Here is a 22,856-nt window from a genome sequence, read left to right as displayed (position 1 = left end):
TTAAAACCCCAAACTCTCATGGTGCATTGCAGCACGATGTCCATTGTTCACTGTTGCTAGCTAATATTGCTAATTTCTCCAAAAATATTAGTCCTATCAACTTTCCATTTTCGCAGTGTTTGTGCTTGACATAAAATACATGATCAACCAAACGGCAAATATCAGCTTTCCCCGTTTCTCTGTGATCAAAGCCATACACACGCGCACAGACCACTTGGCTATTATAATATAAATGTTGCATGTATGCGGCATCTGTCCAGCAGATGACGGTGTAGCAGCGCCGCCGCTCGATAAGTAGGCGTTGCTTAACGTTGCTACTCCGTGCACGGTCTTGACGTTATTTCCTGGGGCTTGCACGGACCTCTCAGCGGTATACCAGAGGGATACCATGACTATTTATAACCAGCAATTCACTATTATAAATTTCGGTCTTTTCGCCGTGTCGTCGTCGGTTCTAACACCGTGCTGGAGGCAACAAGGAGCCGACTGGAGCAGGATGTAAAGAAGAAGGTGGTAAGTTGAGCCGTGTGTAAGTTTTCTCTCATCGCCCGCCTCCTGCTTTGACTTGTTTTGAGGTGGGCGACTTCACTGACAAGCTAAGCCCGGTGGTTCGGGCCCGGTAGCGGGCGGGACCCTGACACGGGACCCCGGTGCTGTCAGCCTGCCCGCTGTGTTTATTCAGCGTCCGCTGCGCCGGCGAGTTCCCGTTTCTGTGGCGCCTCTGCGGGCTGTTGTCTGTGCGGCGTTCGCGTCCCGTCGGGTGTGTAGTAAATGTGGTTAAAGGTTCGTCGGGGGCGGATGAGGCAAAGGGGAGGCACCTGTGACAACAGCTCAGGTCAGCCTACCGAAGAGTCAAGTTAGCGTTAATCACAGCCTGTTTCAGACGTTAATCGTCACCACAGCAGTCATTCTCGGATCAGGAGGAGAGCCGAGTTCCTGTCGCTGTTCGGTCTCATGACCAAGTGTTGTTGATTCGTCGAGGTGAGTCCCTCCAGCTGTTAACAGCTGATAACGTTTAAAAGCGCGTAGTGTTTCACTTTAGGTCAAATATGTTAGTTTTCGTTCTACCTGAGTTGGACGAAAGTGTTTTTTGTAAAGATTAATCGCTCTCTGAAACTGGATAGGAGCTGCGGCTGTTTAAAGAAAGGGTTGTCTTCAGGTTAAGTTTATTTATTTGTTTGTTTGTTTATTACCTCAGACGGCACTGATCGTGGAGGTAGGTAGGAGGGAACTTTGGACATTGAATTCATCAGTATGCGGATAACGTTACGTTTTGGTCATCAAGAATGGCACTCATAAGAGTGCACACTTGAGCAAAAATGTTTCAACAGTTTAGTTTTTGCTTTTTGTGCTGGATCCCATTTTGCCGCAGAAAAAAAAAAACCTTCATACATCGTAGCAGAATCACTGTCATCTACAGCGGCTTAAAGATGCAAGAGTTGTACTGTTTTTGTACAGCGTTGTATTAAATTATGTTACCGTTTTAAAAAAAATTAACTTTGTGTGAGTTCCACTCTGTAATATCACACAGATTATTCATTTTTTTTTCCTGATTTAAACCAGGCAACTCTCTGCACTTAAATAATCCAACTCTCAGTTCCTGTCTTTAGTCATCATTAAAGATTAAACCCGGTTCAAACCCCACCTCTGCCACATTCGTCCATGTAATGTGGAGTTGCATCAGGAAGGGGCTCTGATGTAAAACTTGTGCCGATTCAACATGGAGATCCACCTCAGACCTGCTGTGGCGACCCTGAGTGGAAAAACAAGGGAGCAGCTTAAGGGACTTACTAAAGATGAAACGGCATCCGGTTTGGTGCTGTGGCAGGCAGTAAAAGTTTAAAATTTTTGTCTGTTGTTGGCAAGTGCCATCGTGGTGGGCGGTTGCCACACTCTTAGCCACAGATGATGTAATGTTCCATTGTCCTAAAACAATGGAACATTTACTGTCTCCTGCTTACAGCATGCTTTCACAATCTTTACTAAATTTCATGAAGGAGCATGTTTTACCATTTATTTTCAAAGTTATTAAACAGTTATAGTAAAATTTACAAAAGTAATGTGATCTATCCCAGTGCCAGACTCTGCTTTTTCAGTTAGGTGTGTGAAATTCAGTTACAATAATATATATATATTTTTTTCCCTTATCTGGATCCAAAAAAAGTGGTAATTTTGTTAATAGTTTAATCATTCATTTTCTGTTGCTTATCTGGGTTCGGGTTGCAGTGGTAGCAGACCAAGCAGCTCATCCCACACTTCCCTATCCTCAGCCAAGTCCTTTATCTCTTCCTGGGGGATCCCGAGGCATTCCCAAGCCAGCTGGGAGATATAATCCCTCCAGTGTGTCTTGGATCTTCCCCAGGGTCTCATCCCTGTTGGATGTGCCTGGGAGACCTCCCTAGGGAGACTGCCAGGGGACATCCTCACTAGATGTGCGAACCACCTCAGCTGGCTCCTTTCAGTGTGAAGAAGCTGCAGCTTTACTCTGAGTCCCTCCTGGTTATTCAAGCTTTTCACTCAGTCCCTGAGTGTAAGCCCAGATCCCCGATGTAGGAATCTCTTTTCTGCCACTTGTATCCACAGCCTCGTTCTTTCGGTCATTACCCTCTGTTCATGACCATAGGTGAGGATAGGAGCATAAATCGAGAGTCTCGCCTTCTGGCTCACCTCTTTCTTCACCATGACGGTCCAGAGGTACACTGTCTGCAGAACATCACATGCAGTCAGTCTTGCAAGCTCACACTCTAACTTACCCCCATTCAAGAACAAGACCCTGAGGTACTTGAATTCCTCTTCTTGGGGCAACAACTGTCCACCCACTCTTAACATTTAAACTCTATTATTTCACAGTATAAAAAAAATCTGTTATGTATTGCTAGGGATGGATACCAAAACCTGGTAACCTAATCAATGGACTCTGGGTTTAAGTTGTTAAAGACCAGATTACTGATAAACTCTGACTGTAAACAATACTGCTTTTGGTACTACAAAATAAACTAGTGCATTTCTCAGTGCAGAAGAACACTTTCTTTCTCTCAGCCTGCATGTTTCTTTTTCAAAACTAAAATAGGAATACCATTAAAATACCAGGATGATAAGTAGCATCGTTCGGAGTAGTGGTACCATTAAAATGTAAACAATATTTGTCCCTATACATTGCTTAATGATGCATTCTCAGATCTATTATTTTGAACAGGGTAACAACCAAAACCTAAAAATAATCCATCAGTAATGATAAAAAGCAGCACATTCTTTCATTGGTGAAGTTACATTCAAAAACATGATTGGAGTTTGTCCAAGGGGTCTGTCGTTTTAAGAAATTAATTTCTAGCAATTAAGTAAATGAATTAATCAAGCAAGAAGTAATCGTTGGATAAATCGATTGTGATATCATTTGTAACAACTGAAATCCAACTTGGTGTGGCTGCGTGTGTTTCATTATGTGATTGGAGTTTTTCTGACAGTTTTCTGACATATGTACTCCTGAACTGTAGGGAGAGCTCTGCAGAGATGAATGCAACCAAAAAAAAAAAAAACAGCAAAAAAAAAAAAGACCAAACTTTTGTAGTTCTCCTTTAAATTGTGACTTTGTGACTGACAGTGTAATGAAACACATGAGTATTTCCATTTGCACCAAGTAGACCAAGGTTAAGAATGGAAAAAAATTGAATATTATTAGTATCAATCAATCAATTTTATTTATATAGCGCCAAATCACAACAAACAGTTGCCCCAAGGCGCTTTATATTGTAAGGCAAGGCCATACAATAATTACGCAAAAACCCCAATGGTCAAAACGACCCCTTGTGAGCACACACTTGGCGACAGTGGGAAGGAAAAACAACCTTTTAACAGGAAGAAACCTCCAGCAGAACCAGGCTCAGGGAGGGGCAGTCTTCTGCTGGGACTGGTTGGGGCTGAGGGAGAGAACCAGGAAAAAGACATGCTGTGGAGGGGAGCAGAGATCAAGAGAAAGAAACACTCAGTGCATTATGGGAACCCCCCCAGCAGTCTAAGTCTATAGCAGCATAACTAAGGGATGGTTCAGGGTCACCTGATCCAGCCCTAACTGTAAGCTTTAGCAAAAAGGAACGTTTTAAGCCTAATCTTAAAAAGTAGAGAGGGTGTCTGTCTCCCTGATCCGAATTGGGAGCTGGTTCCACAGGAGAGGAGCCTGAAAGCTGAAGGCTCTGCCTCCCATTCTACTCTTACAAACCCTAGGAACTACAAGTAAGCCTGCAGTCTGAGAGCGAAGCGCTCTATTGGGGTGATATGGTACTATGAGGTCCCTAAGATAAGAAGGGACCTGATTATTCAAAACCTTATAAGTAAGAAGAAGAATTTAAATTCTATTCTAGAATTAACAGGAAGCCAATGAAGCGAGGCCAATATGGGTGAGATATGCTCTCTCCTTCTAGTCCCCGTCAGTACTCTAGCTGCAGCATTTTGAATTAACTGAAGGCTTTTCAGGGAACTTTTAGGACAACCTGATAATAATGAATTACAATAGTCCAGCCTAGAGGAAATAAATGCATGAATTAGTTTTCAGCGTCACTCTGAGACAAGACCTTTCTAATTTTAGAGATATTGCGTAAATGCAAAAAAAGCAGTCCTACATATTTGTTTAATATGCACTTTGAATGACATATCCTGATCAAAATGACTCCAAGATTTCTCACAGTATTACTAGAGGTCAGGGTAATGCCATCTAGAGTAAGGATCTGGTTAGACACCATGTTTCTAAGATTTGTGGGGCCAAGTACAATAACTTCAGTTTTATCTGAGTTTAAAAGCAGGAAATTAGAGGTCATCCATGTCCTTATGTCTGTAAGACAATCTTGCAGTTTAGCTAATTGGTGTGTGTCCTCTGGCTTCATGGATAGATAAAGCTGGGTATCATCTGCGTAACAATGAAAATTTAAGCAATGCCGTCTAATAATACTGCCTAAGAGAAGCATGTATAAAGTGAATAAAATTGGTCCTAGCACAGAACCTTGTGGAACTCCATAATTAACCTTAGTCTGTGAAGAAGATTCCCCATTTGCATGAACAAATTGTAATCTGTTAGATAAATATGATTCAAACCACCGCAGCGCAGTGCCTTTAATACCTATGGCATGCTCTAATCTCTGTAATAAAATTTATGGTCAACAGTATCAAAAGCAGCACTGAGGTCTAACAGAACAAGCACAGAGATGAGTCCACTGTCTGAGGCCATAAGAAGATCATTTGTAACCTTCACTAATGCTGTTTCTGTACTATGATGAATTCTAAAACCTGACTGAAACTCTTCAAATAGACCATTCCTCTGCAGATGATCAGTTAGCTGTTTTACAACTACCCTTTCAAGAATTTTTGAGAGAAAAGGAAGGTTGGAGATTGGCCTATAATTAGCTAAGATAGCTGGGTCAAGTGATGGCTTTTTAAGTAATGGTTTAATTACTGCCACCTTAAAGCCTGTGGTACATAGCCAACTAATAAAGATAGATTGATCATATTTAAGATCGAAGCATTAAATAATGGTAGGGGCTTCCTTGAGCAGCCTGGTAGGAATGGGGTCTAATAGACATGTTGATGGTTTGGATGAAGTAACTAATGAAAATAACTCAGACGGAACAATCTGAGAGAAAGAGTCTAACCAAATACCGGCATCACTGAAAGCAGCCAAAGATAACGATACGTCTTTGGGATGGCTATGAGTAATTTTTTCTCTAATAGTTAAAATTTTATTAGCAAAGAAAGTCATGAAGTCATTACTAGTTAAAGTTAAAGGAATACTCGGCTCAATAGAGCTCCGACTCTTTGTCAGCCTGGCTACATTGCTGAAAGAAACCTGGGGTTGTTCTTATTTTCTTCAATTAGTGATGAGTAGTAAGATGTCCTAGCTTTACGGAGGGCTTTTTTATAGAGCAACAGACTCTTTTTCCAGGCTAAGTGAAGATCTTCTAAATTAGTGAGACACCATTTCCTCTCCAACTTACGGGTTATCTGCTTTAAGCTGCGAGTTTGTGAGTTATACCACGGAGTCAGGCACTTCTGATTTAAAGCTCTCTTTTTCAGAGGAGCTACAGCATCCAAAGTTGTCTTCAATGAGGATGTAAAACTATTGACGAGATACTCTATCTCACTTACAGAGTTTAGGTAGCTACTCTGCACTGTGTTGGTATATGGCATTAGAGAACATAAAGAAGGAATCATATCCTTAAACCTAGTTACAGCGCTTTCTGAAAGACTTCTAGTGTAATGAAACTTATTCCCCACTGCTGGGTAGTCCATCAGAGTAATTGTAAATGTTATTAAGAAATGATCAGACAGAAGGGAGTTTTCAGGGAATACTGTTAAGTCTTCTATTTCCATACCATAAGTCAGAACAAGATCTAAGATATGATTAAAGTGGTGGGTGGACTCATTTACATTTTGAGCAAAGCCAGTTGAGTCTAATAATAGATTAAATGCAGTGTTGAGGCTGTCATTCTCAGCATCTGTGTGGATGTTAAAATCTCCCACTATAATTATCTTATCTGAGCTAAGCACTAAGTCAGACAAAAGTTCTGAAAATTCACAGAGAAACTCACAGTAACGACCAGGAGGACGATAGATAACAACAAATAAAACTGGTTTTTGGGACTTCCAATTTGGATGGACAAGACTAAGAGTCAAGCTTTCAAATGAATTAAAGCTCTGTCTGGGTTTTTGATTAATTAATAAGCTGGAATGGAAGATTGCTGCTAATCCTCCGCCTCGGCCCGTGCTACGAGCGTTCTGGCAGTTAGTGTGACTCGGGGGTGTTGACTCATTTAAACTAACATATTCATCCTGCTGTAACCAGGTTTCTGTAAGGCAGAATAAATCAATATGTTGATCAATTATTATATCATTTACTAACAGGGACTTGGAAGAGAGAGACCTAATGTTTAATAGACCACATTTAACTGTTTAGTCTGTGGTGCAGTTGAAGGTGCTATATTATTTTTTCTTTTTGAATTTTTATGCTTAAATAGATTTTTACTGGTTATTGGTGGTCTGGGAGCAGGCACCGTCTCTACAGGGATGGGGTAATGAGGGGATGGCAGGGGGAGATAAGGTGCAGAGAGGTGTGTAAGACTACAACTCTGCTTCCTGGTCCCAACCCTGGATAGTCACGGTTTGGAGGATTTAAGAAAATTGGCCAGATTTCTAGAAATGAGAGCTGCTCCATCCAAAGTGGGATGGATGCCGTCTCTCCTAACAAGACCAGGTTTTCCCCAGAAGCTTTGCCAATTATCTATGAAGCCCACCTCATTTTTTGGACACCACTCAGACAGCCAGCAATTCAAGGAGAACATGCGGCTAAACATGTTACTCCCGGTCCGATTGGGGAGGGGCCCAGAGAAAACTACAAAGTCCGACATTGTTTTTGCAAAGTTACACACCGATTCAATGTTAATTTTAGTGACCTCCGATTGGCGTAACCGGGTGTCATTACTGCCGACGTGAATTACAATCTTACCAAATTTACACTTAGCCTTTAACCAGCAGTTTCAAATTTCCTTCAATGTCGCCTGCTCTGGCCCTCGGAAGACAATTGACTATGGTTGCTGGTGTCGCTAACTTCACATTTCTCAAAACAGAGTCGCCAATAACCAGAGTTTGTTCCTCGGCGGGTGTGTCGCCGAGTGGGGAAAAACGGTTAGAAATGTGAACGGGTTGGCGGTGTACACGGGGCTTCTGTTTAGGGCTACGCTTCCTCCTCACAGTCACCCAGTCGGCCTGCTTTCCCGGCTGCTCGGGATCTGCCAGAGGGAACTAACGGCGGCTAAGCTACCTTGGTCCGCACCGACTACAGGGGCCTGGCTAGCTGTAGAATTTTCCACGGTGCGGAGCCGAGTCTCCAATTCGCCCAGCCTGGCCTCCAAAGCTATGAATAAGCTACACTTATTACAAGTACCATTACTGCTAAAGGAGGCCGAGGAATAACTAAACATTTCACACCCAGAGCAGAAAAGTGCGGGAGAGACAGGAGAAGCCGCCATGCTAAACCGGCTAAGAGCTAGTAGCTGCGCTAAGCTAACGGATTCCTAAAAACACACAAAACGAATAATGTGTAAATAATTTAGAGGTGATTCAGCAGAGGGAGTGCTTTAGTTAAGGCACGTGAAGATAACACTGTGAAACAAATCGTTATCTAGGTAACTAGATCAATCTAACTGCGCAGATTAAACAGCTAACAGATACAGCAAAACACCGCTGTGCTCCGGAACAGGAAGTGATACAATACCGCAGTGAGAGCCAACCACCAGTAGAGCCAACCACCAGTAGAGGCAAGCAACTACATGTCACTTATGTTTTTGTTTTGTGTAAAGCAGATGCATCTCAACAACATTGGCTGTGGAAAAAGAAATGTACTAGAAAAATGAGTAAGCACAAAGGTATGTAGTTATTAAAGTAGGTTGGTTAACTGTTGGCCAACCTACTACTTAAACTTTCAGTGGGTTTCATAGTAAAAGTTCCAACGGAAAGATGCACTGCTAATTTGAAAAGATGAAAAGGAATATATGTTTGTGTAAAGGCAGTGGTTGTGTCAATACCACATGTTTAAATGTGGTTACATAATTTGTAAATAATTAAAATGGTAGAATCCTGCCTGTTTTATAGTGAAAAAAGCGCATAATCAGTTGGTATGAATATGAAAACCTTTATATGGTTGGATAATATTGCAATAAATAGGATGCTAGCTAAAACAGGTGCTTTCATATTTTGCCAAAAAATAAGGCACCTGTTATACAGACATGATCTTAAGATGAGTTAACTCTTTGAAAATGTTGTAATATTAAGCACTATGTGATTATAATAACATTAAACTCAAAATTGTATTAAAGTTCCATTTTTACATCCATCCATCCATCCATCCCTTTTCTTCCGCTTTATCCGGAGTCGGGTCGCGGGGGGCAGCAGCTCAAGCAAAGCCGCCCAGACCTCCCGATCCACACACACCTCCCCCAGCTCCTCCGGGGGAACCCCAAGGCGTTCCCAAGCCAGCCGAGAGATGTAGTCCCTCCAGCGTGTCCTGGGTCTTCCCCGGGGCCTCCTCCCAATGGGACGTGCCCAGAACACCTCTTCCAGCGAGGTGTCCAGGGGGCATCCGGAAAAGATGCCCCGAGCCACCTCAACTGACTCCTTTCGACGTGGAGGAGAAGCGGCTCGACTCCGAGCCCCTCCTGAGTGACCGAGCTCCTCACCCTATCTCCAAGGGAGCGCCCAGCCACCGTGCGGAGGAAACTCATCTCGGCTGCTTGTACTCGCGATCTCGTTCTTTCGGTCATGAGCCAAATCTCATGACCATAGGTGAGGATCGGAACGTAGATCGATCGGTAAATCGAGAGCATTGTAATAGCCAAAATGTACAGGCACATGTTTATCCAAATCCATACAGCAAGTCATTCAAAATATTATGATATAGACAACCGCAATTCCTTGGGTAAAACCACCTCAAATCTAGTCCAAATTCCCCAAAATAAAATACTTAAAATTTATATTTTAACAAATCTATTAAGTTAATGCAGTGTATCAAACCTCCCAACTAACAATAGCTAATTATTTTAGTAGTTTCTAGTATGTGATAGTATTTATGCAATATGATATGATAAATAAAATATACTTTGCTATAGTCATAGCCAATAAATTTAGCTATAATCTGTTGCATCATTAGCCTTTCCTTCAAAACAGTTATTGAGAGAATACTGAGAAACATGTTCTATGTTCCTTCTAAATTATATATATTTAATCCAGTTACAGTTCATAATTGGTATATGGTGACTTTGGGTTGCAGCACTGTCCAATGAGGACTATGTACTGTATGTACTTTAAAAATACATATTTGCATACTATATATACATGCTAACATGAATGGATACATCAAATCAATTTTATTTATATAGCGCCAAATCACAACAAACAGTTGCCCCAAGGCACTTTATATTGTAAGGCAAAAGCCATACAATAATTACAGAAAATACATGATACATGTATACATACAGGATACATGCTCATGTTAGGATGGAAAGTCTGTAGCATCACATAACGCGCAGGCTAATGTTAGGACCCCTTCACACATAACACGATTGAAGCCGACTAGCGAACAAAGGAGGAATTGCATGCTATTCGTGAAAAATTGGAGCTGCTCTAAGGCCTCGTACACCTGTCGTTACAATTATTCACGCATATCAGCGGCTGAAAGGACAGAGAGTGCCCAGTGAGAGCCCATTCGATCCCTCTCGCGGTGGGTATCGGCCAAATTCCAGGTGACACACACGAACATCCAACACCGCTCACTGGACATTAAGAAAATGTGTGGCCATTAGCGCTGTTAGCACAAAACCATGAGCATCACTTTTGAGCTGGATGTGAAGTGCCCCCACGAGTGTGGCATTTCAAAAAGCAACACACGTGGTGTGCATGTGTATCGCACGTGTGTGTGTGTGTGTGTGTGGTGGTGTGTGTGTGTCACGCCCCACTGGTCCCCGAAACATGTGGCGTACGTGTGTTTTGCGCTCCCCCAACACATGTGGCGTGCCGGGGGCACACTTGCATCAAATCCTGATATGTATGTACAGACATGATCACATGGGGGCCAGACAGCCACATCTGAGCTCACACCGCCGGGAGCCGCCTGCCAGCTTATCGCAGCACACTGACAGCTGGAAATGATGGCCCAGTGCACACGACATGTCACATTAAAAACACAGAGACCACCGGAAGGACAGGTATAAATAATTCCAACAATACCTACATGTGCAATTACATAACAAATAACTAAAACGCATGACCACATAACACAGAAACAGAGAGTGACATGATGGTCTGGGTGCTGAACAGACAGGGGGGGTGTCTGCCTACAGCAGCTGCTGTTGAGATCTTTGCTCCTGGACGTCCCAGTTGGAGAACACGTACCGTGTTTTGAAGGACATGAACTTACAACTTTCCTCTGTGAGGCGTGTGTCTCTGCTGCTGTCCTCATGTGGAAGTACATAAAACATCTTTCGCCTTTGTGCCAGGCTGCAGCGGCTGCACACACCGCACCTCGGCAGGCTGTGGGTCGGCCCGGCACACGTGTCCATCGTCTCATTTCTCTTTTTGAAAACATACGTTTATCTCCTCACTGATTTTAAGCATTTCACGCTCCCAAGAGAGCGATTGTGATAAAGTTTCCGTCTGTTAATCACAGCTTTTGTAAATGCAGGTTTGTATTTTGCGAGTGCCATTTAATTTTTTCATTTAACCAGGGTTATTTAACTGCAGGCTTCTATTGGGTCCCCTTTTATTTATTTTTTATATCAATCCAGTGATTTTCACTAATTATACACCAATATCTATCAGTCCAGTGATTTGTATTAATTATTTATATAGCCGGCTGGACATAATCAGAGTGCACTGCTTCATTCATGACTGTATGTCTGTGACCATGGGTCATCTGCAGAGGAACAGATGGTTCAAACGTCTTTTGTCTGCTCGATAAGAGGGATTCAATAAAATACAGTGGTTTTATGGTGTGTGGTTTTATTTTTTTTTCTCCACAGCAGAAGCGCGATGTAGTGCAACACGTTCCAGCTGCTCACACTGTGTTCGCGCATGAGCGTGCATGAAATCCTCGCCGGTGTGCTGTGCACGCCTGTGCGACTGTGCGTCATTCATGACAACAGGTGGAAGGTTTTGTGGTTCTACATTTTGTGTCTGGTTTGTTGATTTTCTTTCGGCTTCTGTGTCTTTCGTGTTATGCGTGAAGGGGCCCTTAACATGAAAGCTCACTAACATTGCAAAAAGGTATGCTATTGGGATAATGTTAAAGGTATAGTGCCACTGTTTTTTTGTTTTTTTTTAGATTTAAGTCAAAAAATAATTTTCTTTGGCACCACTATCATTTTATTTCATTTATTTAGTATTTACATAAGGGATTCATTATATGATATTGCTAATATGATCAAAATTCTTGCTGTATGGAAACAATTCAACCCTGATGGGGAGAAATTCAAAGGATCAGATGCTATCACTGATAATTGGTAGATTTGGAAGTGATTTACAAGAAAACGTAAGGATGTTAAGCTGAAATGGGTTACAGGTAATCTCGAACCATCACACATGCACACACGTGCTTCCTCTGTAGTTAGTCTGAATGACAGCGAGGAAGTAAAAGACAATTTCACTATGGAATTTACACCCAGATCAAGAGGCATTTTGTGACAGGTGTGACTGATATTCCAGTGTGACTTATATTATGGAAAATATGGTATATTTCATTTCTGCTAATATACACCCATAAATCATACACATTGTAGCTTTAAATACAAATGCATAAATGGCTATAAGACAGCAGACAGAGCCACAGCCACTATTGTCATTTCTGACACTGGTTTTGTATACTTTTTTTATGATACCCAGTGAAGATGTAAAAATTTTACGCAGTTTGTTACGGGTGCTGCTGTCTCAAACACCTTGCTACACAGATATAAACTGTTGTAGGGATAAGACCAGTATTGCTTGCAGCAACTTGGTGTGAATTATTAATGTGAAGTTTTTTAATGTGTCTGCGTCAAACACAGCTTGTGACCGTCAACACTGCTGACTGTTTGAGCATGACTTCATGAAGATACTGATCATGTGTGACACCCGCTTTGGAGACAGGGCGGCAATTACTCGAAATGATAGCAAAAGTTCACACACAAGTAAACATGTAAAGGCTTTTTTTTATTTTTTAATCTCATTAAAAATCTGAAGAACAAACTGATGAGGTGGAAACAGTTTCTTTTTAAAACTTCTGATGAGTTCTGTAATAATACGCCTGGCATTATCCTTTGTGTTAATGATACTTTGCTAATTGTAATTTGATGCAGTATTTTTTTTTTTTCTTTAACCTCTGTTATCACGGTATGACATATGGTATCATTTACTGCTGTAACACGAAAGACTGCTCACAGTGCGGGTTCACTTGTTTGTCTCCTGCAAGCTGGAAAGTAGTGGGGTTGTGGGTTTTTTGTTGTTGTTTAACCTTGTGAGTGGTTATCAGTGATTTTTTTTTTTTTTTTTTTTTTTTAAAGCAAGCTGAATGGTTGAGTGACCAGATGAGGTCACAGGCGTCTGCACTCAAAGCCGACAGCCAGCCAGTGTTTTGTTCAAGTCCAACAGAACTCTGAAAAGCTTCACTCTGTTTGACTACATTTACACAAAATACTAAGTTATACTACAGAGTTCTAATTGTTCCAAAACAAGTTATTTAAAACTTCAGTTTTATTATTCCATCAACTTAATTGTGACTTTTATTGAAAATTTTCTATACAACTATTCCTGCATTTATGGTCTGCAACACATTCCCACAAAATTGGCCGCTTTTAATGATGCTATTCCTTCTGACAACACTTAAAGATGATTTGTCATTGAAAATATCAAGCGATGAAGGGTTTCAGGTGTTTTTCTCCCATTATTCCTGCAAGCGTGTCTTAAGGTGTGCAAAAGTATGGGGGTATCATTGTTGCATATTTCCCTTTGAAATTCTCCACACATTCTCTGTTGGGGACAGGTCAGGACTGCAGACCCGCCAGTTCAGTGTCTGTACCTTCCACAGCCATGCCTTTGTAATGTGTGCACAGTTTGGTTATTCATTGTTTTGTTGAAAAATGCATGGATGTCTATGGAAAAGATTTTTTTTTTTTCCTACATTAATGCTGCCATCACAGAAGTAAGTGACCTTTGACCCTGACTTTTGGACTTTTTGCTGATAAGAGTTTGGATGGTTCTTTTCGTCTTTGGTCTGGAGCACACGCCGGCTCTTCCACAACAGATCTGGAATAGTGATCAGTCTGACCATGCTCTATGTTCTGCTGTATGACTGTCCAGCCCAGATGCCTCTGAACCCAGAGCTGTTGATACTGCTTCTGGACAAGGTTAACGCAAGACTTTTTTTTTGCACAGTAAAGTTTCAAGTGGCATTTGTGACTGGCACGTGTAACTCTGTATTGTAGAGCTTGCTGAAGTAATCCCTTACTCATCTGGTTCTATCAGCTATGGATGAATGATGGTTCTTGGTGCGCGCGAGAGATCGGAGATCAGATGTCTTCAGCTTAGGCTTATTCCCTTGTCCTTTATGCCCTCCAGATTCCTTGAATCAATTACTGATATTATACGCTGTAGACTGAGAAATGTGCAAATATCTACTCATCTTTGAAGAATATTGCTTTTAAACATTTCAGCAATTACCTTTGTCAACGAAGTTGGGGAGGTTGGTTTCACCCTTATTTGTTACCTCCGCCATTGAAATTGGAGGAGGTTATGTTTTCACCCGTTTGTTTGTGAACAGCCTGGAGCCCACAATTTTCATTTATCATTAGGAATTATTTTTTTTACTGAAGATTCATATCCTAATAGGCAAGAACTGATTCAATTTTCAAGGTCATAGATCAAAGTCAGGAAAACCTTGGAAATTTGGAAAAAAACCCATCTTTAACGTTGAACAAATTTTCAAAAATTCAGAACACTGTAAAACAAGATCAAATGTCTCTCGTATATGAGAATGTTATGTAGGATAGTATCCTTTATCGATTGACAATGTTTGATCCGGAGCTGATAAAGATCACAGATTTTGTGGCCATTTATTGAAAACCCCATTTAATGTGTATTTTGCATTATATCCTAATCAAATGTGCCCTAATCACTCTCATATTTGTAAGTAAGGTGCAGACTGGCACTCACTATCGCCTGACAATGTTGATGTGGATCTGATCTGAATTGTGGATTTTGTGGACATTTGAATTTAGTATTGAAAAGCCCATTTGCTGTACATTTTGCATTAAATTTCAATCAAAAATGCCTCAATCGCTCTCATTTATGGCAATGAGGTGCAAACTGTTACTTTCAATGAATACACTAATTTGATCTGATCCGTGTTGCGGATTTAACAGACATTTGATTTTAACATCGAAAAGCCATTTTGATCTATATTTTTTTTTAGCCACTTCTAACAGGACTTTGACCTTGAAAAGTTTTTCCAAGGTAAAAATATGTGGAATTGGAAACTAGTGTTGACGGAGGTTTGCGTTTTATGGTGCTCTAGTTTTCATTCTTTTTGTTGAAGAAGTGGAGATCCTTGCCCATCTTTTTTGCCCAAAGACTCAGCCTTTCATAGGTATTGCTTTTGTACCACAAATTACACCTTTATTATTTTTAACCTCCAGTACTACCCCTAAATTGCTCTGTCCCACCTTTGATAGAGGTCAGAGTAAATGTGAGCATCACTGCATTTTTTTTTTTTTCATTTTGCATATCATCCCAATTTCTTCTGATTTGGGGTTGTAAATTTTTAATCTATTATTAAATTAATCACAATAAATAATTTTGAGTGTCTTCTTTTAAATGTCTAAATTGTCTTATTTCTTCTTATTTGTGAATATGGTCTGGTTTGTTAGTTTTACTTTGCTGTGATGGCTGAGGACAAACAAGATATTTGAAAATGTCATCTTAGGTATTGGGGAATCTTGCATTTGTTATTAATATATTTATTGATCGGACTCATTGGTTAATTGAGGTATTGATCGACCATAAAAAATCATTAGTAGCAACCTTTCTTTATTTCTCTTTGAATTGAGATGATGTTACCAATGCATTATTGTCTTAACCTCTTAATTTCGTCTATTTAAAACATTTTTTTAAAGCATTAATATTGTAGGGTTGGTGGAGAATGACGAGCTAACAAGCAACGAGGGGTTTGGATTGTTGCAAGAAGGCTTTTACTTTGATAAACACAAAGGGCATCTAATTTGCTTTTGGTTGTACACGGTGCTGTGTTGAGTTGGGTGTCGTCGGTCAGCCTTTGTTTGTCACTTATTTATAAAAAGAACAGCTACTTTAAAAATCCTTGGACTGGAATAGCAGTTTGACTTGCCAGTTCACATTCAGGCTGACATGAAAACTCATTACTATCCACAGTGCAGTTAACTGTGCTTTAAAAAGTTGTCATTTTAGACACTGTATCTGTGTTTTTTGCTTATAAATATATCCACATATTGTTAAATGTTAATGATGACTACTCAGTTTTGTCAGTCATTTAGTGGTATTACTTCATCCTTGTCACTTTATATTTCTCACTGTTCCACATTTGATCAGCTAATATGAATGGCTCAATGCCTTACAGTTTGGTGTCTGTATTTATTGGTTATTGTCTTGGTTATCACAAATATTAAAGTTAAAAACAAATAATGAATATGAGCATGCTCTCTGATTTAATTCGAGGTTTATCTGCATAAAAACTGAGCAAACAGTGTTGCAGTTATTGCAATTTTTTGTGTGTCAACTCTCTATTTTTAATGGACTAATAATAATGCTTCAAATTCCAACTTGTATGATTTTAAAAATAAGATTATAACATCTGGGCCCTTTTACAGTTGCTAGTAATAGAATATTGAATTAATAACATTGACATTAATGATATTTTGTATCATTCCCTGCAATAATAACAGCATTTAGTGGATTAGTAATCCCAGCCACCTTGTGTAATTAATAACTCAAAAACAGTAAATGCTATCATCTTGTATAGGGATGTGAATCTCATCACTGACAATGATTCGATACACTACCAGCGATACGATGCATGATCATATGCTGCGATACGTTTCACCCATGTTCCAGATTCGCTGCAATTTGATGGCGATTCAATGCCTCACAATGTGATACGATGCGATTTGGAAACAAGGAAATGAAAATCCGCTGAATTTTGATAGAGTAGATCAGTCAAAAATGCAGCTTTATGTAGCCTATGTGATTATCCCATTGACGTGTTTGCCACCTGCTGGATGTTGGCACCCATCTTCACATGAGCTAACGAGTTAAACTAGCATCCTGAATACAAACATGGTACCCACTATCTTGACAAATACAGGTTGAAATATTCAACCAGAAGGGGAAAGTAAAACTGGAATTAAATAATTAGTGATTTTATTTTATTACGAGATTAGAGCATGCCATAGGTATTAAAAGCACTGCGCTGTGGTGGTTTGAATCATATTTATCTAATAGATTATAATTTGTTCATGTAAATGGTGAATCATCTTCACAGACTAAAGTTAATTATGGAGTTCCAAAGGTTCTGTGCTAGGACCAATTTTATTCACTTTATACATGCTTCCCTTAGGCAGCATTATTAGAAAGCATTGCTTAAATTTTCATTGTTACGCAGATGATACCCAGCTTTATCTATCCATGAAGCCAGAGGACACACACCAATTAGTTATAGTTTATGTTTAAGTTTAGTTTAAGTTTATGTTACAGAAAGACATGGATGACCTCTAATTTCCTGCTTTTAAATTCAGATAAAACTGAAGTTATTGTACTTGGCCCCACAAATCTTAGAAACATGGTGTCTAACCAGATCCTTACTCTGGATGGCATTACCCTGACCTCTAGTAATATTGGAGTCATTTTGATCAGGATATGTCCTTCAATGCACTATTAAGCAAATATGTAGGACTGCTTTTTTGCATTTGCGCAATATCTCTAAAATTAGAAAGGTCTTGTCTCAGAGTGTGCTGAAAAAACTAATTCATGCATTTATTCCTCTAGGCTGGACTATTGTTAATGCATTATTATCAGGTTGTCCTAAAAGTTCCCTGAAAAGCCTTCAGTTAATTCAAAATGCTGCAGCTAGAGTACTGACGGGGACTAGAAGGAGAGAGCATATTTCACCCATATTGGCCTCTCTTCATTGGTTTCCTGTTAATTCTAGAATAGAATTTAAAATTCTTCTTCTTACTTATAAGGTTTTGAATAATCAGGTCCCATCTTATCTTAGGGACCTCATAGTACCATATCACCCCAATAGAGCGCTTCGCTCTCAGACTGCAGGCTTACTTGTAGTTCCTAGGGTTTTTAAGAGTAGAATGGGAGGCAGAGCATTCAGCTTTCAGGCTCCTCTCCTGTGGAACCAGCTCCCAATTCGGATCAGGGAGACAGACACCCTCTCTACTTTTAAGATAGGCTTTAAAACTTTCCTTTTTTGCTAAAGCTTATAGTAGGGCTGGATCAGGTGACCCTGAACCATCCCTTAGTTATGCTGCTATAGACTTAGACTGCTGGGGGGTTCCCATGATGCACTGAGTGTTTCTTTCTCTTTTTGCTCTGTATGTACCACTCTGCATTAATCATTAGTGATTGATCTCTGCTCTCTTCCACAGCATGTCTTTTCCTGATTCTCTCCCCTCAGCCCCAACAAGTCCCAGCAGAAGACTGCCCCTCCCTGAGCCTGGTTCTGCTGGAGGTTTCTTCCTGTTAAAAGGGAGTTTTTCCTTCCTACTGTCTGCCAAGTGCTTGCTCACAGGGGGTCCTTTTGACGTTGGGGTTTTTCTGTAATTATTGTATGGCTTTTGCCTACAATATAAAGCGCCTTGGGGCAACGGTTTGTTGTGATTTGGGCTATATAAATAAAATTGATTTGATTTGATGCGAGTGTTCTCACAATTCCCGGAAGTCTGTTATTTGATTTAATTTTATTAATTAATTCTAATTTATTTCTGTTGCAGCATTTTTCCTAGTTATTTTTGTTTTCTGGAGCAATTCGGGTCAGATTTCAGGTATGGAACAATGTATTGTTTTAAAATTGATTGGAAATGTCTTAGATGAGACACCATAGTGGATTTGAAAGTCTTGCATTTTCAGTCCTTTGTCCGTGACTGAAAATTGAAATGTGAATTGAAATTCCCATTTATCGAGAGCTGCTAACCTTAGTAACACACTGTGTTGTAAAACTACAAAGCAAATCATGAATGGAAGTGTTATTCTGGAGTGGGGAGACTATTTAATGTGTGACAGTTTCCTCAAGAATAAATTCGGTGGGCCTGGTTGGATGGATCAGGACCAAAATGGCTATTTTGTTTTATTAATCATGTATATGAAAAACTGGACAACCCTGGTAAGTCTTTCAACTATTTTATGGTATTGTTTAAGACACAGGCAACAACATTCTCCATTAATTTGTTTTTAGCTGACTTAAGTTATTTCACACAAATCAATCAATTTACTTCAAACTGTCAAGATCCAAACTCAAAATATGCTGAGATGGTAATGGTGGGAATAGAAGCCGAAAAAACATTTGACTTTGTCGGGTGGGGGTTTTTTATACAGAGTGTTGATGCAGTTTAATTTCCACAACACGTTTATTAAGGTCATACAGGCCCTGTATAATAAACCGACAGCTAGGATCCTGATCAATGGGAGTCTCTCAAAGTCTGTCACATTGGAAGGAGGTTGTCGCCGGGGTTGCTCAACGAGTCCTCTTCTTTGTCATTTTCTTGGAACCCTTGTGCAACTGGATAAAACAAAATGAAAATATAATAGGTATAGATATGGGGAAGGGGAGCATAAAATAGCTGTTTTTGCTGACGATGTATTAGTATATTTATCGAGCCCAAACACTTCCCTTCCTGCACTTATTACAATGCTTACAGACTACGGCCATCTATCAGGCTATAGAATAAATATACCAAAAACTCAGGTTATTACTTTCAACTATAGACCAAGCCAAGCGATTAGGGACAATTACAAGATCAACTGGGACTTAAATTCAATAAAATATTTGGGAGTTATCCTACCTCAAGACTTAGGACAACTAAAATCTATTTACTATGATCTGTTACTCAGTAGAATAAAATCTGATATGAGCAGATGGAATCTGATACGATATATGAGTATTATACAAAGAGTGGTGGTGATAAAAATCTATGTACTGCTGAGGCTTTTGTACCTGTTCCAGAGTCTACTGGTGGAAGCAACAGAGAATGAATTCAGGGAATGGGATAAAATGATTTCTAGATAAATCTGGCGGGCCGAGACTGAGAGTCAGGTACAGAATGCTGCAGTTACCTAAAAATAAAGGAGGGCTCGCACTTCTCTGCCTGAAGAGCTATTATCAAGCAGCACAAATAAAAACACTGTTGAATATATACAATCCTTCCTACTCAGCAAGATGGAAAGAAGTGGAGGCCAGCACAACAGATGGAGTTTCTATACAGGCTATAATTGGGGACATCAACTTGAGAAAACATATTAGAGAAGGGACAAACCCATGGTTGGATACATCGCTGAAGATTTGGTTTGAATTAATTGCGAAAAATGACTTGAGAATACAAACTAGATTATTAAGATGGATTGGGTATGATTCTGAATTTATTCCAAATAGAACAGACAAGAGTTTTAAAAATCGGGTCAGGGGTCCCACAATATTTTGGGAGCTCTTAAGAAAAAAGACATTAAAAGTTTAAGAGATAAAAGACCAATATAGTTTAACAAATCAGGACCAGCATCAGCAAAGACACATCCTACCCCAGCAACCACCTGTTTTACCCACTACCCTCCGGCCGACGGTATAGGTCCATCAAAACTAGGTCAAACAGACTCAGGGACAGCTTTTTCCCCAGAGCAATCACCGCACTGAACAATAACAAACCACTTTAATCTGTACTTTTCAAGTTTCCTGTGCAATATCATTCCACAGCTGTGTATAGAATTCTCGTTTTACATTTTACTTATTCCACATTTTATTTTATTTAGTTGTACATATACTTTGAATAATTTATTGTTAAATTTTATTATATTTGGCTAACAATTAATCGCACCTCGGAAAAGCACCTTTTGGAGTTGCACTCAAATCTCGTTGCAATGCAAATTACAATGACAATAAAGGCGATTCTGATTCTTCCAATACAGGTATTTGCAATTAAGGCATTATTTAGAACAAACAATAAGGGGAACCATGGAGGGGAAGGGGTTTGAACTTAAGATGTTTACCTTAGCATATAAATCAAAACTGGGGAAAAAGCTAATTTCAAAACTCTATAAGGGAGTGGAGGATTTAAAGGGAAATGACACGGTGTATATAAAAAAAAAAAACGTGGGAGCAGGGGGCAAATATTTCAATTTCAGTTTCAATTTATTTTCCTTTATATAGCGCCAAATCACAACAGAGTTGCCTCAAGGTGCTTCACACAGGTAAGGTCTAACCTTACCAATCCCCAGAGCAACAGTGGTAAGGAAATACTCCCTCTGAGGAAGAAACCTCAAGCAGACCAGACTCAAAGGGGTGACCCTCTGCTTAGGCCATACTACAAACATTAATTACAGAACAATTCACGGACGAATATACAAGAATTGCTGTTGGTGCACAGGACAGGAGGGTCACCAACACAAATACAACTCCCATCTCTGGTTGGAGCTGCACCTTAAACAGAGAAAAAACAATCAGGCATCAGAAAGACAAAAAATACTATATAATTTGCCAGCATTAATCAACAAGAAAAACAGAAGAAATACTAAGGTAATCGCAGGCTGCTAGCCCTAAGCTTCACTAAAAGACCCAGAATTTAGGTAAAGCTGAGGCCGCGGCCCGCTCCAATTACTAATACCATGAATTAAGAGTAAAAAGCGTAAAACAAAACTGTACCAGTATGCTAGCCATATGAAAGGGAAAAGAAGTGCGTCTTAAGTCTGGACTTGAAAGTCTCCACAGAATCTGATTGTTTATTGATGCAGGGAGACCATTCCACAGAACAGGGGCATGATAAGAGAAAACTCTGTGACCCGCAGACTTCTTATTCACCCTAGGGACACAAAGTAGTCCTGCACCCTGAGAACATAAAGCCTGCACCAGTACGTAAGGTTTAATTAGGTCAGCTAGGTAGGGAGGTGCCAGTCCATGAATAATTTTATAGGTTAGTAGCAGAACCTTAAAATCTGATCTCACTGGGACAGGAAGCCAGTGAAGAGACGCCAAAATGGGTGTAATGTGGTCAAACTTTCTGCTTCGTGTCAAAAGTCTGGCTGCAGCATTTTGAACCAATTGGAGAGCCATAATGCTAGACTGCAGTAAACCAGAAAATAGAACATTGCAGTAGTCCAATCTAGAAGAGATGAATGCATGGATCAGGGTCTCAGCATCAGCCATAGACAGGAGGGGATGAATCTTCGCTAGATTTCGCAGGTGGAAGAAAGCAGTCCTGGTATTTACTAGTGTTACTGTACAAAACACAGTGAGAATGACTGGTCAAGTATGACGTCAGCCATGCAAGGGCACTCCCAGTAATCCCAAAATGATTTTCCAGCCTATCAAGTAGAGTATGATGATCCACTGTATCAAATGCAGCACTGAGATCTAACAGCAACAGAACCGTAGTGGTGTACGAATCCATTGTAAGCAGAAGATCATTCATCACTTTACTGAGAGCCGTCTCTGTGGAATGATATTTTCTAAAAGCAGACTGCAGTGGCTCAAAGAGATTATTCTCAGTAAGATAGTCTACGAGCTGCCGTGACACCACTTTTTCCAGACTTTTAGAGCAAAATGATAGATTTGATATCGGCCGATAGTTTTTCAATACACTAGGGTCAAGATTAGGTTTCTTAAGTAATGGTTTACGGCGTTGCTTTGCGCCGAGCGGCTGCACCGCGACCTGCGGTGGAGCAGCTTCTCTTTCCATGACAAAAACTCCTGTAACAGTGAAATGTGCCGTTCATTTTTAAACTGGACGCTGTCTTGATACGGTATGTCATCTGACTAGCACAGGAATTATGAAAAGACGTGGACATCACCACTTTTTCCGGCACATTAAGACAGACGTGCGGAGGAGTTCCGCGCTTCGCGGTGCAGCCGCTCGGCGCAAAGCAACGCCGTGATGAAGCCTCACGGGACATGTTCTGGCATGTCCAGCTCATGCACAATCACAATCGGATATTCACATGACTGGAAAGCAACCGGAATCCATCTGAAATCCACCTGAAAGCTGTCCTGAGAGACCAACACCGAGGTGGTTTTGTCCCGCGTAATGAACGGAGCCGTGGCGCGTCCCTCC

General features: G+C 40.3%; 1 protein-coding gene across 2 annotated transcripts in view; it reads left to right on the top strand.

Annotated features, from left to right (window-relative positions):
• Nucleotides 1-337: 337 nt before the first annotated feature.
• The window catches only part of LOC117527193 (furin-1-like), a 272,765-nt gene continuing 250,246 nt past the window's right edge, over nt 338-22,856 (top strand). Inside the window, exon 1 of one of the 2 annotated variants that reach the window (XM_034189406.1) lies at nt 338-513. The gene's annotated coding sequence lies outside the window, so the exon portion shown is untranslated. Of the gene's footprint in view, nt 514-850; nt 982-22,856 lie in introns of those variants that run through there. The other variant, XM_034189413.1, reaches the window with a different exon arrangement.

The sequence above is a fragment of the Thalassophryne amazonica genome, chromosome 2 (assembly GCF_902500255.1).
Source record: "Thalassophryne amazonica chromosome 2, fThaAma1.1, whole genome shotgun sequence".
Lineage (NCBI taxonomy): Eukaryota > Metazoa > Chordata > Actinopteri > Batrachoidiformes > Batrachoididae > Thalassophryne > Thalassophryne amazonica.
This window is presented reverse-complemented; position numbering and strand designations above follow the sequence as displayed.